This window comes from Marmota marmota, unplaced genomic scaffold, assembly GCF_001458135.2.
Source record: "Marmota marmota marmota unplaced genomic scaffold, marMar, whole genome shotgun sequence".
Lineage (NCBI taxonomy): Eukaryota > Metazoa > Chordata > Mammalia > Rodentia > Sciuridae > Marmota > Marmota marmota.
This window is the reverse complement of record NW_026000068.1, coordinates 7,727,197-7,738,105: the sequence shown is the minus strand read 5'-3', so window position 1 is coordinate 7,738,105 and position 10,909 is coordinate 7,727,197. Positions and strand designations below refer to the sequence as shown.

The 10,909-nt window shown below is 44.8% G+C and overlaps 1 long non-coding RNA gene across 1 annotated transcript; it reads right to left on the bottom strand.

The window, feature by feature from the left end:
• Nucleotides 1-1,892: 1,892 nt before the first annotated feature.
• On the bottom strand, nucleotides 1,893-8,018 carry LOC125619964. Its single transcript, XR_007351541.1, has 2 exons — nucleotides 4,005-8,018; nucleotides 1,893-3,213 (listed from the first exon to the last, which is right to left on the bottom strand). It is a non-coding gene; the product is annotated as an uncharacterized LOC125619964 (long non-coding RNA).
• Nucleotides 8,019-10,909: the final 2,891 nt, after the last annotated feature.

Genomic DNA, 10,909 nt, shown 5'->3' with positions numbered 1-10,909 from the left:
TGTGGTGCTGAGGATCGAACCCAGAGCCTCGTGCGTGCTAGGCGAGCGCTCCATTGCTGAGCCCCAGCCCCAGCCCCAGCCCCATGTTGCTGGTTTCTTTAGCAGTTCTCCCCAACTGATGAACATTTGAGGCCCCAGGGCTCACTCTGGGTTCCTCTCTAGTTCTGTCCCTGGGAGATCGGATTTGTATTTTTGTTTCCCACGTGCAAATCTCTGGTCTACATGTTTTCTGTGAACATGAGGCTCCCACATCCAGCCGCCCACTTGGCATGTCTGGTCTGCTGGCTCATGGGCATCTCAGAAGTGCCACCTTCTCCTCTGATTTTGTCCCCCCTGTGCATTCTCAGTGAACAATGCCCACACTCACCCAGTGGGTGAAGCCAGGGCCTCGAGCATCAGCTTTCAACCTTCCTCTCTTTGTTCCACTGAGGGTGTGTCCAGAACAGTCTAGCATTTGAATTAATAGAACAAGTAAAGCAGAGGTTTCTCCCCCTATAGATGGCATCATCCAATCTAAGGAGGACCTGAGTAGAACAGAGAGGGGAGGAAGGCTGAAGTCTCTCTCTCTCTCTCTCTGACTGCCTGAGCTGGAAATCAGTCTTCTGGGTTTAGTGGTCCTGATCTTCAGGTCTTCAGAGTCAGACTGGAAACTCCAGCATCAGCTCTCTGGCTCAGGTCTCCAGCTTGCAGATTGCAGATAGTGAGACTCAGCCTCCCTAATCACATAAACCAGTGCCTTCCAGTCTCAGTCTCTCTCTCTCTCTCTCCCCCACCCCCATCTTCTTCTGTAGAATCTGACTAATACAGAAAGTTTTAAATAGACTTGATTGGCCTGGAATATATGGTATCACTGCTGCCCTCATCCCTTGGCTATTGCTCAGTCACATGGCCACATACTCACAAGGCAGGCTGGGAAATATAGCCTGGTTACCCTCACCAGGACATTGGGGAGAGTGTGGTGATCATGTGGTCAGTCTATTGTACAAGGTGTCACATCTGTGGGCCAAGCATCTCCAACAGTGCCAGGCCTGGAGTTGGCAATGTTGAAATGCTGTTGATTGAATGAATGACAGCTTAACCTACCCAAATCTTTCCTGAACATCTATATTGGAAGAGATTTTTTTTTTCCCCTGAATTTCAGTAGCACTTTTAAAAAAACGTTATTTTGTACTAAAAAAACCATGGGAAGGTGACCTGTAATAGCAGAGCAACAGTCCGAGCTCTGCCATGAGACCCAGGCAAACCTTGGAAAAGTTGTTTCACTGCCCAGGGCCTCAGTGTCTGTACCTGCCCACAGGGTCTCCTGGCTTGTGGAGATGCTGCTGATGACAATCCTTCAACAAAGGTGATTTCTACTGGAAATTGGAAGCTCCCTGACAAGCCTTTTGGTACACAGCCTTGAGCTCAAGCAGAGGCTCCACATTCAAGGAAAACAAAACAAAAACACAGGGTGCACATCGCACAGAGCATCGTATAGTGAAAAATTTGTTGTTTATCTGAAATCCCCATCTCACTGGGCACCCTGCATTTTACCTGGCAACCGTATCTGTGGAATCCTCCAGTCCCCTTTGTGGCTTGTAGGACTGCCCTGTCTCCGTTTCTGATTGGTTTGGCAAACTGACCTCCCCTGACGTGTGGACTGCTGGGGAAGTGCCCCTCCCTCCTCACCCAGCGCAAGTGTACTGCTCCCTGAGTGACTTGAGCATTCCTACGGGAGGTTCCTACTTCCACCCCAGTGGCTGGCTGGGCAGGCCACTGTCCTTCTGCCTGCCCTGCTCTGTGGGTCACTTTACTCTCCATTCTTGAGTAGAAGGGACCTTCCTGTCATCCCATTCATCTTTCTTTCCACCTGACCAAAATTACTCAGCTAAGTCCCTACTGATTGTATTTGAGTCTCCTTTATTAAAATTGGGGTCGACCTTAACATTTGTGAGCCATGTTGTGATTTAATTAAGATACACTTGATTTGGTCCACAACCACTTCCAAATTTTAATTAAATTGGGTATATATTACTCTGAATTATTTTACAAGAACCCATGTATTTGATAAGAAATGTAATTATCTGTGTTTGAAATGCTATAGATTTATACTTTGAAATCCTGATTTTAAAATAGAAGTCATTTAAAGTCAACTCTTGCTTAAATAAGCCTGAATGAGGCCATTTCTGATTTTAATTTTAATGAATCTTCCATCATTGGAAAATATTCATCGTTCATTTGTTCAATGGACATGGAGGTTCTGTTAAGTGGCAGGCACTGTGACAGTCACCAGGGTAGAAGCTCAGATCTGCAGACTCCTAAGAAAAAAATTGTCTTGTTGAGTTAGCTGACCACTTGAGTGTGTGTGGGGTTTCTTTTTATTATTCATTTACACATTCAACTCCACTGGTTTCCAGAGACAGATTTGAATAAAGGGTTTCTCGGCTGTCTCACTCAGGAGGAGAGACATCTCGTTTCCATTCCTTGTTGTTATTACTTTTTGGAGTGGAGACTCCAAGGGGAGGCTTGGCAGGTTGCGTGTGGAAGGCGTGTTGTGCACGTGAGGTGTCTCCCTGGGTGCATTCTGGAGATGAGAAGGGGAGGCAATAATTAGGGTTGGATCCTAGGGCAGGATCAAATCTGCAAGAACTGGGGGTCTTGCAGGGAAAGGAAGGTGTCCCCATCTCTCCGTGCACTGCAGAGGGCCATCTGCCAGCCAGGAAGAGAGCCCTCTCCAGACCCCTGCTCTGCTGGCACTCCTATCCGGACCTTCAGCCTCCAGAGCTATGGGAAAACCAATTTCTGTGGTCCCCAGCCTATGGTATTTTGTTCCAGCAATTGAGCTGACACAGATGGTGCAACTGGGTCTAACCTTGCAGCACAGGTGAGTGTCACCTGTGCCTGCTACTTACTACACCCTTGTGCTGTGGCCCTGGATGGTGGGTAGCTCTGTCTCCATAGCAGTTTTGTCCTCATTTGTGACGGCTCCAGGAAGTCAGCCCCTTGCTCCTGGGAAGAGCTTGCATTTTATCATCAGGTGTGTGGCATAGCCTTTGACTGTGGAGCACAGCCAATTAGCCTGTCCTTGGATTGACTCATGACCTTGACCCATTACCACTGCATCTTGACTGATTGAACGTCTCAGCCTAGACCCCTGTGATTTACAACCTTGAGCTCTCCACGGAAAGATAAATGCAGGGTTTGGCTTCCCAGGTCCTAGGGCTTGCTTCCATTCTGCCAGGGGAAAATTTTCCATTAAAAGTGGTATTAATCCTTTCCCTTTTTTGTGTCCCATTGAGTCTCATATGTCAACAGATTTTAGAACATTAAAAAAAAACTCAGGTTCAGCTTAATATTTTATGTGACTTTTACACTGCGGAGCCGTGTCCAGCCTAAAAGCGTGATTCCCGTCTCTCCCTCTGAGCCCTTCCTCTGCTCCTCTTTGATGCACTAAAAATGCTCTCTGTGGATCAATGGAGAGTGCCAGGCCTCCAGACACAGAGCTGTGACAGAAAATCAATGTGTGGTGTGGACAGTTGAGGAGAACCTTAAATAATGTCTTAAAAAGAGTCTGTACTCCTCAGGCCCCTCCCGGTGCCCGTGGAGACGGCTCGCAGAGGTCACACCTGAGCATGCCTGGTCCTTCTCCGTGTGCAGAGCTTCAGTGAAGCCAGCACATGGAAATGACAGCATTTGGCATCACAGATTATTCTAGCACTCTCTTCCCCTCTCTACTTAATCCGGCACTCGATGAAGACATGCTGAGAGACCTACTATGTGCATCTTAGTTTCTTTCTGAAAGGAACGCTTAGGAACTTTTGCTTGCCAGCATCACTTGGTGGCAAACAAAGACAATGGGAGCATCCCCCGGTGAGGACCGTTTACTAGCTTCTTGTTACAACATAATGCATGACCATATCGCCTTCTGTGAAAGGCTCTATTGTGGGGCTACAAGCCAAATATGTGCAGTTCCCTAGATCCTCTAAGATGCATGTGTCAACATGATGTTGGTTTTTACCAGGCACCTCTGAGTCCTGTTGCCAGCTTTGGACTTCTCTTGGTGGGGTGCTCTTTGGGGAAGACACCGTACGGCTTCTCTGGAACAAAATACACGATAAAGAATATTTTTGGAATAAGAGAGAGATGAGCAGGTCTTGGAGGGCATGGTTTTCGTGATCATTTATGTAGCTGTATTTGTTAAAACCATGACACCAGTATCACCACCAGCAACTGTAAGACAGGGCATTAATGTGATGCGGACACCTGATGACTGATTCCCTGTGCTCGACAGCTGTTGAACGGTGGTGTCAGCTGCCTGTGGTGGGCAGTAGTGTGTCACCACTTTTCAGTGCCTATTTAGAAGGTGACAGAGGAGTGGGTGAGCAGAGCTGGGCAGAGGCATGAACATCTGCCACAGGTAGAAGGAAGGGGTAGGTGACAAGGAGACAGGGCCATGGGAAAAGGTCCCTTGTTAGAAGTCATCGACAAGAGCCAAGTGCTGTGAAGAAATATTTACCCAGGTGAAAACCAATCCTCATCAGCAAACCCTCCTGGCTTACAGCAATTCAGGGAAAGAAGAACCTCAGGTCATGCAGGACACTAGGCCAATTCCAGGACACCACAGCCTGATTTACCCTCCAGAGCTGCGCTGATCGGCATGGCAGCCACTGGACAGCATGGCTTCCGAGCACCTGAAGTGTGGCTGGTGGGAATTATGTAGACTACTGGCTGGATTTCAAAGACTTAGTAAGAAAAAAATATCAAACATGTCAATAACTTTAAAAAATTGATTGTATGTTGGAATGATAACATTTTAGATACATTGAATTAATAAAGTACATCATTAATACAAATTCCACCAGTTTCTCTTTTTAAAATATGGGTCCTAGAAAAGCTAAATAATATATATGTATATTTCATATTATATCTCCATTGGGATTGTTCTAGAGTTATAGAAGTAGAATAAGAGGAGTCTCTCTTACGCATGATCATACTTTAAAACACTTTAAGTTTTCTACTTTTAAAGATAAATAACCTCAAAGTACTTTTAAAGATAAATAACCAATTCCTCAAAGTACTCTTCAGATGACTTGGTTTCAGTGGATTCACCAAGTAGGTCACCCAGTGGATCCCATTTGTCAATGTCTCTCTCCCTGGAAATGTGATACTGGATGGTGGAATGGCCCAGTGAGGAAGGGGGCCAAGGGGGGCAGACAGTAGACAGTCTGGAATTCACACGATGCAGCCCGAGGTTGCTACCTGCCTGCCACTGGGGGTTCAGAAGTTCTCCAAGACCACTTCACTTGTGAGGTGGGTGAGGAACTGCCCTGGATTCCACCTTCCAGCACCTTTTAGCCATAAGAAGGCTCTTGGTGGTGGTGGGGTGGGGGATGGAATCAGGAATCCCTGCCCCCTTCCTCACACCTTCCTCCCTCCCTCTGGGGGTCCTCCTCTTCCCTTGTTCTCACAGTGCTGTGACTCATAGGTGGGATCTTCTTGGACAGCTGACTGGGGTGAAGCTTTGCCTTGGTTATAAGACCAAGATTTTCATTCCTGACAACAAACTTTTGGAACTTGAAGTTAAAGTGCCTCCAAATTGTGCAAGGTGGTTCCATCTTCTCTGCTCTCTGGGCGTCCGATTGTATAACAGTCTTACTCAAGCAATCTACCCACCTGGACTCTCGATAAGCCAAGCTTGTTCTTCCGGAGACTTCAGTGGGTTTTAGAAGTAGGGACGATCCGGCCTGTCAAATGGTTCAGAGCCCCTGTGCTTGTCTCCTCGAGGGGGCTGGGAGGAGGGCCTGGGGCAGGAGTGCATTAGCCCCAGCCCCCTCACAACTCCCTCCAACACCCTCTGCTTGGACTGAGTCCTAGGAAGAGAGGAAAAGGTGACAGCTGGCTATCAAGGAGGCCAACCCATGCAGTCTGCTACAGGGCAGTCCTGGAGCCCTGCGCGCTGGGGTATCTGTTTAACCCTGGGAATTATTTACCAAAGTTTGGCTACAAAACTGAAAAGTTTCATTTGGCCAACTGAAAGTTAAAAAAAAAAAGTTTGTGTCTTCATCACTTTAGGAAGATAACACTAAACTCTTCTAGCCTTTGTTTAGAGAGAAACCTCCAAATCTGCTTGACCCGTGCTTTTCATGATACCCCAAGCAAATGACATTCTAATGCTTTGTGAGTCATCAAACTCTGATAAATAGCCTGCTGGTTTAGTTCCCACACCTGAGTGTCTGCAAGGTACTTCTATTTGGAGAACCACTTCGGGGTTCCTCCTCCCCTTTGCCTTCTTCCTCCCCGGGGCCAGAGTGTTTGGGATGCAGGCTCCCCGGAGGGTGCTTCTCGCCTGGCGGCTGACACCTTAACACGCCACGCATGCAGGCATGTTGCAGAAGGCCTTACGAGGCCTCTTGGTGAAAGGTGCTTTGTAAAAAATAATGCTACATAAGTGGAAGATCATTATTACTAGATTAGCTTCTCTCTCCCAGACTAATTATTTCAGTCTTCCAGGATGAACTGCATTTGCCATCTGCCGGCCCAATTACCTAAGTGATTCAAGCTCCTTTAAGCCTGGCCACACTCCTCCTGCTTCTTCCCAGCTCTCATCTTAGAGTGTGGGAAGAATTCAGAGCCCCACGTTCAGATCCTTGTCAGAGCCACTGAGCTTTACCATGCGTGGCAGCGCTCTGCAGAGGAGCCCTGTGGCCCCGGTTACCTTGAACTTGAAGGCAGAAGCAGGCTTGCTTCAGTTTTCTAATTTAGCACTGGACTTATTTTCATTATGGACTATTTTGTTCTGTATCATCTCTCTCTTAAAACTTTACATGGAGTCTTAAAAAAAAATCAAAGAAAGCTGTACTATGTAGCTGGTTTCCTTTACATTTTTTATCAACCGAGTGGAAGATGAACAATTTCAGGTTTCTTGGCCATACTGTGTAAAAAATTACATGTAAGGAACTTAGTTGAGGATGACCTCTTTCACATCTGACCTCTTTTTGCTTCTGCAAGTTTTGCATGTTATTTGCCTAACTAGTCTTTAAAATAGTTTTATTTCCAAATTAGTCCTCTAACAGGAATTTTAATTGGTATTCTAAATTCCCAGGAGTTGCTTGATTCTCTGGTTTTTAGTATTTGTATTATTTAAATGAATCTGGGTAAGGCTGAAATTGGACACTGAAGCCAAGAATCGTGGTGTGACCACAGGAATTCCCACTGTTGATGTATGGAGGAAGCAGATCCAAGTGGGCACCAAGTGCTTCCGCGTTGGGTTTTCAATTAGCTCATTTTGGATATTGCTGTAGCTGGGGCCTCTCCTTGCTGTTGTTTCTTTACTCTGCCTTTCTGATTAATATGAAACAGGGATTCAATTAATGTCAGTAAATATACCTGAAGACTCCATTCTATATTCCAGTAATAAATAGGCTTAGTAAATAGTGGATGATACAAAAAAAAAAATCCCATTTCATGTTCTATTCCCGTAGTCAAATAACAGTGGGAACCTAAAATTCAATTTCATGATTGTTTGGTGAATTATTGCCCAAACAGTAATTATAGCAGCAAATCTGAGAATGAAGAGATCACTTTTTCTTGTTGGCGGGGTGGGGAGGGGTACTGGGAATTGAACTCAGGGGCATTTGACCACTGAGCCACATCCTCAGCCCTATTTTGTATTTTATTTAGAGACAGGGTCTCACTGAGTTGCTTAGCACCTCACTTTTACTGAGGCTGGCTTTGAACTCACATCCTCCTGTCTCAGCCTCCTCAGCCACTGGGATTATAGGAGTGTGCCATTGTACTTGGTAAGATCACTTCTAAAAAATTAGTTTTTCAAAATAATAGTGTATTTTTTTATCATTCTTTATGTCACAGACATATGTACTCATTATAAACAGTATGTAAAAATGCTAAGAAGGATGAACCAAAACTTACCTATAATCTCTGGATACAGTTAACTGCTATTCATTACCCTAGATTAGGTAGAGAGAAGTGATGGGAGGGGAGGGGAGGGGTTGGGGAGATAGGAAGGATAGTAGAATGAAACAGACATTATTATTACTGTGTATATATATGTGAATGCATGATCAATGTGATTCTGTAACCTGTATACTCAGAAAAATGAGATATTATATCCCATCTGATTCAAATGTATGGAATGTCAAGGTCATCGTACTGTCATGTGTAACTAATTAAAACAAACAAACAAAAAAAAAGAGTTAACTGCCAATAGCATTTTGCAACACAGTTTTGTCATAGTCCATTTTCTGTTGCTATAGACATGGATAAGGGGCAGCAAGAACAACACAGACAGCCCACCACAAACTAGATCCACAACATGGTAACATTTTAACCAGATGAGATTCTACTTTACATACTGTCTCAGGTCTCTCTGGAGTGTGTATGTGAAATCCTTACAAACTTTCCTAATAACAAGTTATCTGTTTCCTCTTTTTTTTTTTTTTTTTTTTTTTAGAAAAGTTCCTCACTCAACATCCTGTTAGCTGTTTCTCTGTTTTAACTAGTTCTCATGATTGAGCACAACCTGATGTAAGACGGGTGCTTGTTTGTTTCTCTGACAAGCTCTAGGAGGAGGCGAGAGCTTCATATAGAAGCATAGGATAGACAACTTTTTAAAACTGTTTTCTCCAAAGGTTATTATATCTCACAGAGCAGAACATGCTTTTATAAAAAATTTATTTATTCTAATTAGTTATACATGACAGTAGCATGCACTTTGACACATCATACATAATGGAGTTTAACTTCTCATTCTCTGGTTGTACATGATGTAGAGTCACACGGGTCATGTAGTCATATATGCACATAGGGTAATAATGTCTGATTTATTCGATTATTCTTCCTACCCCCCCTTCCCTTTACCCTTCCCCTTCCTCTATCTAATCCAAAGTAACTCTATTCTTCCCTAGCCCCCACCTTATTGTGAGTTAGCATTTGCAAGTCAGAGAAAATATTAAGCCTTTAGTTCTTTGGGATTGGCTTATTTCACTTAGCATGATATTCTCCAACTCCATCCATTTACTGGCAAATGCCATAATTTCTTCCCCCCCCCATGGTCACCACGAATTTTTAGATTCATTCTTCTTCTTACAATGTATTCCATATTTCTGTATTCAAATTCTTTTTTTGTTCTAATTAGTTACACATGACAGCAGAATGCATTTTAACTCACTGTATACAAATGGAGCACAGCTGCTCATTTCTCTGACTGTACACGAAGCAGAGTCACATGGTTTGTGCAAACATATGTATGTGCGTAGGGTAATAATGTCCATCTCATCCCCCCATCCTACCTAACCCCACACCCTCTCCCCTCAGCCCATTCCAAAGTTCCTCAATTCTTCCCCAGCCCCTCCACACTTATTGTAAATTAGCATGCACACATCAGAGAAAATGTTCAGCCTTTGGTTCTTTGGGTGTGGCTTATTTTTCTTAGCATGATATTCTCCAGCTCCATTCATTTAACAGCAAATGCCATAATTCCATTTTTTAAGGCTGAGTAATATTCCATTGTATGTATATACCACATTTTCTTTATCCATTCATCTGTTGAAGGGCACCTAGGTTGGTTTCATAGTTTAGGTATTGTGAATTGAGCTGCTATAAACATTGATTTAAAATCCTTTTAATGTAAACCAAGGAGTGAAATAACTGGGTCAATTGATAGTTCATTCTAAGTTTTCTGAGGAATCTCTATGCCAGAGCAGAAAATGTTGAACAAAGTCAAGGTGTGATTTTGAAGGAGAGATTTAAACTGGGTTTATTCTAATAATTTAAGTCAGTTATCATTGTCTGTCCCCTGCCTGTAGCCATCCAGTGTGCTCTGAGCCTGAGGGTAGGTGGGGGGCTCAAGGGCAGCCTCAGGAGTGAAAACAAGGTTTGAGAAGGGTATGACTCAGCTGTCAGGGACAATGGGATCCTAGCAGCAGAAAACCTGGGACAAGGTTGAGGAGACAAAGGCGCAGAGTCCAGCCTCACTCCTGGACGGTGGGGTCCAAGCCGCCGCCTGGCTCCGTTTTCTCCAGTGGCACTGCTTTTATCCCTGCAGACACAGGTCGGCAGAGGCCACTGCCTGGAAGCTTGGTGGGCGCATCAGCATTAGGACTCTTCTCTGAGGAAGCAGACCTCCAACCTGCCAGGCACCTTGTGGCGTGTGCTAGATGGGAGACAAATGCACTCTTTCTGGGCACAAGGAAACTCCACTGAGTTCTCTGGGATCTTTTACGGAAAAGGGCCAAAATCAATATTTTTTCCTTCTTAAATCTTCCATCCTTGGGCTGTTTCCACCAATGGATTTCAGGATGGGGTCCCTGCTATGCAGCTGCTATGGTTTAGAGAAGAGGCATCCCCCAAAAGTCATGTGAAACAATGCAAGAACTCTCAGATTCAGAGGTGAAACAGTTACATTATGAGAGTCGTAAACTAGCTGGCGGATTAATCCATTGATGTGGATTAACTGTAGGCAGAGGATGTGGATAGGAGAGGTGGGTCACTGGGGTGAGACTCAGAGGGTTTTCTTTTGTCCACAGTGAGCAGTGCTCTCTCTGCTTCCTCATGCCATGTCCTGGTCTGCTTCCTCCTCCAAGCCCTTCTGCCATGATGCTCTGTCTCACCTTGGGCCCAGAGCTATGGAGTTGGCTGACTGTGGACTAAAAAGTAAACTTCCTCCCCTGCATGGTTCTCCTGAGGTCACTGGTCACAGTGACGAATAAGCTGATTATAAAAACCAGCAGCTTTGAAAGCAGCAAATTCCCCACAATGACTGAAGCTCCTCAGAGATATTTAGGCCAAGCTGGACACCAGTGAGCACTTTCTGGCTTCAGAAAGTCCAGCAATATACTACATGGCTCTAAATGAAGATAAAGACAAATGGGAAAGGTTCGGAAGGCCTGTGCAGATGGAGGGTGATGTGCAG